General features: G+C 43.5%; 1 protein-coding gene across 1 annotated transcript in view; it reads left to right on the top strand.

The window, feature by feature from the left end:
* The first annotated feature begins 1,049 nt into the window (after positions 1 to 1,049).
* TRERF1 (transcriptional regulating factor 1) overlaps positions 1,050 to 6,241 on the top strand; it is a 277,967-nt gene continuing 272,775 nt past the window's right edge. The window contains 1 exon segment of the mRNA XM_051996971.1: positions 1,050 to 1,278. The gene's annotated coding sequence lies outside the window, so the exon portion shown is untranslated.

Here is a 6,241-nt window from a genome sequence, read left to right as displayed (position 1 = left end):
CTTGTTCTGCTTCTCCTTTCCCTCCTCCCCTCCCCTTTTCTCCTTTTGCAAGAAAATAATTTGACAGTCGATTTGCTGACAGGGGAGGAATTTGCATCCTTGGATTAAAAAAAAATAAAATTAAAAAAAGCGAGAGGAGCTTGGGAACGGTTGCTAGGGGTGGGTAATGGGAGCGAGAACGGGGCGCTGGGGAACGGGGTAAGAAAGGCTTGGGGAGGTGGGGGGATCCCGGTGGGGTGGGGAGTGCAGAACCAAAGGTAAGACCAGGTTACAGAGGCTTTGCCCGGCCTGGACTGCAGCCGGGGGAGGGGCGATGGATACAGATGTATTCTCCTTTCTCCCCTTTCCTCTCAGCTTAAGGCTCCGAGGCGGTGCATGCAGATGGGGAGTAAGTTTCCTGGAGGGGAGGGTGGATGCACCCGGGCAGAGCCCTGCGTTGCAAATTTCCTGAAGGAAAGGAGAAAAGAGAGTCTGCATGTAGAGACTTTTTAAGTTGCTGGCTTGGAGAGGGCTGGGGAAGAAGGGGCAAGGGCGGGCGTTATACAGGGCAGTAAGTTTCCAGGATAGAGAAGACTGCACGCTTCAGAGTAAGTTTCTAGTCAGGCTGGGCGCTGGTGGAGGAGGAGAAGGAGAAGGAGGAGGAGGAGGAGGAGGAGGGATCTCCAGAGGGGAGGGGTGCATGCATATAGGGACGGGGTGGGGGGGAGTGGGGAGTAGATTTCCTGCGGGGAGGCTGTATGCATATGGAGAGTAGATTTCCTGAAGGGAGGGTGTAGGCTTATGCGGAGTAAGTTTCTTGCTGGGGTGGAGGAGGAGAAGGAGGAGAGAAGGAGGAGGAGGAGGAGGAAGAGGAGGAGGAAGAAGAGGAGGAGGAGGAGGAGGAGGAAAAGAAGAAGGAGGAGGAGGAGGAGGAGGAGGGAGGGAGAGAGGGAGGGAGGGAGGGGGTAGAGAGCTGGTTGCGAGAGAAGCTGGGAGCTTCCTGGATGGAGGCGGGGGTGGGGAGCATGCATTGGGAGGGATGGGGGGGCGGCTACTGAGTAGGGGGGGAAGGGGCCATGCATATGGGGAGTATGTTTCCTGGCGGAGCGATATTTGTTTACAGGAGGAGGGTTGTACTGTAAGTGAGTAGCGCTGAGAGAGGAGGCGGCTCTGTCATAAATTAATATTGAAATTACTCCATCAGTCCTGCACCCCCTTCCTCCCCCCCAACCCCCCCCAGCCGAGACCGGTCTCCTGGTCGGATTGCACACACATGCACTTGTTGCAGAGCCATCTAAGGTAGGCAAGAAACTTAATAAGTTTCATTTTTGCATTAGCTGGGGTTCCTCTGTGAGGAAGAGTTAGGGTGGGGGTGGGAGGGAGAAGAAGGACGTGGTGGGGGCTGGAAGGAGGAAAAGTTTTTTTTCTACTCCTTTACTTTCAGTATGGCTAGGCTAGGCCTCCTTCCCCTCGCCTCCCTTCCCTCTCCCTCCCTAAGCTGCCAGACATCCCTGGGGCAGGGGGTGGGGGGCGTAAGTGCCCTAATTGGCAGCCCCGGGGTGGGGTGTGGTGGTGCGAGGGCCTCGCCGGGGAGAGCTGCTACGTTATAAAGCCCTCCTTCTTCCAGCCGGAGAACCACCGGACCCCAGGGATGGGTCTTTTGGGGTTTTTTTGACATGCATGTGTGCGTTACCCATGGGGCAAGCTTGGGCTGTGTGGGCTGGAAGTTTGTGTGTGTGCTTGTCCTGGTACTCTCCTGAAGTTGTGTGGAGCCGGGAAATGGGAGAGATCAGGGGCACGTTCTGTGAGCCCTCCCACCCTGCGCCTTTCCAGACTGAGAGCAGGGGACTGGGAAAATAGAGAGGAGAGGCTGGAGAAACAGGTATTTTTTCCATGCTTCTCTACACTTGGGAAGGTGTGAAGGCTACCTGGCTCTGCAGGTTCTGACCCGCCTGGTGCCTGGAACATGTGCTTTTCTAGGAATCTTTAACCCAGAAGGAAAACCCCTTCTGGTCCCTGCATTTGTTCCAGGCTGCCCTCTTAGTGGCCAGATAAACTCATCCCAAGACTAGACAGAGCTGTTGGCAAGTTGGATGGATTCCACAGAGGTTGGTGACAGCCTGGCATGTGCTGTTCTGGTGGAATACGGGCCTGAAAATGACATTTATGTGGGCACGGCAGAAGAGTTTTTAAAAAAGTCACAGGGAAGCATGTAAACTGATTTTGCATGTTAGCAGGCCACATCAGGCGCAGAACTCAGTTCTGATCTGGAAATTGATCCCCCAGTGTTACTAAGATAGGCAAGTGTTAAAAAGAACCTTAAGAAAAGGACTTTGTAGTTGCAGTGCTCACAAATATTTGCTGTGAACTTTGCTGATTGAAAACGATCATTTTAAAGATTTCCAACAAATAGAGCTGTTAGCAGTTAGTCAGTACGTCAGCAGCCTTGCCTGGTCTCTTGCCTGTCCTGATTTCTGCAGATTTGTCAGATCTGCCTCCCTGTCAAGCACCCTTGATTATCCAGATTTCAACTTTACCAGAATAATTTTCTGTACATTAGGGCTGGCCAATCTACCCAACTTTAGGACACCCACCAAGTAAACTCTGAGCAATGGGTTCACCTGAAATTGCTTAATTTTTTATTTTTTATTTTTTTGGTATTATAGTGGACCAGAATTCATTAGATCAGGAAAAATAAAAAGTTAAAAAAAAAAGTTTCCACATGCTTTGGACAGTTCATTTTTCATTTCTTTTTTCTTCTAGTTTTGCTTTCAGACTGCCTGCTTTAGAGGTTTGAACTTCCAGACACTTAGGAATAAACTGTTATTGTCACTTAACAAATGTTCCCTAACTAGGCATTATTTAAACAAATTAGTTCTGTTATTTTTTTTTTACCAGCTGAAAAACTGAGAGTCTGGGATGTGTGCTTATGTAGAGTGTTGGGAGAGTGAACAAGATCTTTATTTGGATTTATACCAGTTTAGCAGAATTATTGCCCTGCCTCACCTCCATGCCAATAAAAGTCATTTGTTTGTTTGTTTGTTTTTTTTTTTTTTTTTTTACAAAATGAGATATTTATTTTATTGCCTTCATTAAACTAGGAATTTATTACAGTTTTTTCTTTAATCCTAGAATATACTTTTTGTAATCAAGGTTTGGATGATGTGAATCATAATTCATACTTTTTCTAACCCCCTTCCCCACTTGCTTGTCTTGTGTGGTTTTGGAAATGGTGCCCAGGTAGTGCCACACATCTTTTGGGCTCATCCCCTTGAGACAAGCCCCTTTTGCCACGGGATTGTTTAAAGGAGAGTTTGACATTTCTAAATGCTTTGTTGTTGTTGTTGCTTGTTTGTTTGGGCCAGACAGATTCCACAATAAACACAGGCCTTTTCACAACTTGACAGTAAGGGCTTAGCAACATGGGTTAATGTAGGATAATATTTTATATATAAGCTTAGTTCTGAAAAAATGATGCCCCTGGACTATGTTGAAGTGTCTGTCAGTTTTGTCTTCTAAGTGTCTTGTGCTATAGTGAATGTTTGCTGAATTAGAAGTGGGAATTGAAAGGACAGACTCCTTCAGTATTTTGTATCAGGTTTGTATCTTAAAGTAGTGGTTTATAGAAACAAAAACTTGTAAAAGGGGTTAGTTGCCTTGAGGGTGCAGTTGGTTGGTTCCCTTTAACAAAAAGCAGAAGGTCCTTTGGGATCTGTAAGTATATTTCTGTGAACAGCTATAAGGTTGTAGCTAATCTGAAGTATTGGGGAAATAGGTGACCATTTAAGAAGTAGTTGACTTAGAATCTGTTCTGTGGGATTATTTTGAGTATTAATTGATGGCCAACCAAAAGGATAACAGGTCTAGTGGAAAGACATTGGCTTAGGATGGCTGGAAACCTAGTTTTCTGTGTTGGCTACCATATTGGAGTCCATTTCTCTCTCTCTTTTTTTTTTTTTTTTGTCTTTATAAGGTTTTGAAGTCTTTGAGACCAGAGATTGTTTTATTTTTTTCTGTTTGTATCCTCAGTACTTAGCACATAGTAAGTACTTAATAAATGTTTTCCTTCATCCATGCACCTGTGAAATGGGTTGATTAGGACTTTGTGTTCCCTAATCCTATTGACCAGCCTATTTATTTCTTCATCTGAAAAAGGGGATAAAACAGTACCTACTTCACAGGTTTGTTGTGAGAATCAAGTACACTTAGATAAATGCTTGCTAACTGCTATTGTTGCTACTACTAATTCCTTTTCAGGATGTAGATTGTGAAGTCTAGTGATTTTTACATTCAGGACTTGAAATAATGTCGATGAAAAGGGACTTGGAGCTGTGGTACTGATAACATAAAATTGTGAGTAATGCAGAAATAATTTTTCTTAGCTTGAAAATTTTAATTAATCTCCTCATAAGCATAATAATTATGGCTGTCAAGTTTTAGCATTTTAAAATTTGTGGGCAGCTAGGTGGCCCAGCAGTTTGGAGGTGGGAAGACCCTAGTTCAAAGGTGACTTCAGATACTACTTATTGGTTGTGTGATCCTGGGCAAGTCATTTAATTCTGCTTGCCTCGGTTTCCTCATCTGCAAAATGAGCCGGAGATGGAAATGGGAAACCATTCCAGTATCTTTGTCAAAAACCTCCAAAGAGGGTTCACAAAGAGTTGGATGTCACTGAAAATGTTTTGACTGATTAAAATTTGCACAGTGCTTTATGTAGGTTAACTTACTGTGCTGTTATTATGCTCATTTACAAAAGAGGAAAAAGACTCTGGGAGAGAGAATTAGAAGGCATAAGTCTGATTTAGTCCATTTCACAGATGAGAGGTGAATTCCACTTTATGTACATATGTCAGGTGACCCAGAAAAAGAATATATAGGTTCCCAGAAATCCCAGGTAATATTATGAATTTGAATCACATGGTTGAGGAGGCAGTGTTAATAAAACAGTGATGGGGGGAGGAGATCATTCTGAGCAGGCCGATAGATAAGCCAATTTTTTTGTGGCCTTGCCACGTGGGATAATGGAGAATAGCTTGTATAATTTAAGGTGGTTTTCACAATAATATTATTTATCTTTCAGCATGAATATAGGTAAAAGAATTCTAGATAAGCTTCTTTTCTTAAATTGATATTAAAAGGATCTCTTTTCCTATTATCTTGCCTTTATTTAGCTTCACTTTTGTAAATGTAAAAAGGAGATCATAATTGTTCCTACCTCCCAGGGTTGTTATGAAGATCAAATCAAATAATACTTGTAAATGTGAACATATAATGGATACAATATATAGTACTTAGTAAGAGCTTAGTAAATGTTTGTTCCCTTCCTGTCCCTTCCCTTCGATTTATTTACCTGTACTTATTTTTCCCCATAGAATGTAAGCTCTCTAAGGGCAAGGCAGGGATTTGCTTTCTCTCCCCCCTCACCCCCCATCAGGTCTTTGAATCTATTTTTCTCTCCTCTGCCCATCAAACCCCTCCCCCATCAGACTTAGTAAGTACTTAATAACGATTGTTGATTGATTGATTCAGACCAGAGGCTATGATCCCAGGTGGTGGGAGCAGGTGTTGGGTTTTCTATGTGCACATGCAATAGTCAGTCCCCCCAGGTTTTATTTCCTGCCTCATAAAGCCTGGTGGCTAATGGGAAGGAGGATGGATGTGGGGTCCTGGGTGGGCTGGTGTGATGTGTGTGGATTAATGAAATTTCTGAATTAGCATCTCAATGAAGGATGAAGGAAATAAAGGGAGAAAATGAGAAATACTTGATTTGTGTAAGTACAGCTTTGTTTTAGTTACTGGAATGCTTCTTAGCGAGGGCAGTGTGGGGGACACATTTTTGAGTATTAGTGCAGTCTTAGTAACTTGAGTCAGAGAAGTGGCTCAATAATAAAGTCTTTTTTTTTTTTTTCCCTGTCTTTCTCCTCTTTCCCCTCTCCCCAACAAAAATAGAGTTCTAAAAAAGATGCTTGAATAAGACTCTTAGAGTCCTTGAGATAGTTAATAATGCTAGAAAATCCCTTGCCTCACTTAAGTTTATTGAGAAAGCAGATGATTTGGCTTTTACTCTGCTGGGGGTGACAATGGAAAGGCCGGTTTATTCTTTCCATTTCTGCATAGATAGGCCTCTTCACTGCTGCAACTTAGTATCCCAGATTTCTTTCTGAGCATGGCTACATAAACATTTCTTGATTGCAGCTGCCCTCTTGCTACTGCTTTCAAATTATATTTCTTTATCTGTGCTCTTATTTCTCTCCAATAGAAT

Source organism: Antechinus flavipes, chromosome 4 (assembly GCF_016432865.1).
Source record: "Antechinus flavipes isolate AdamAnt ecotype Samford, QLD, Australia chromosome 4, AdamAnt_v2, whole genome shotgun sequence".
In the NCBI taxonomy this organism is placed as follows: Eukaryota; Metazoa; Chordata; class Mammalia; order Dasyuromorphia; family Dasyuridae; genus Antechinus; species Antechinus flavipes.
Note: the sequence above shows the minus strand (reverse complement) of the source record. Positions and strands in the feature narration are given on the sequence as shown.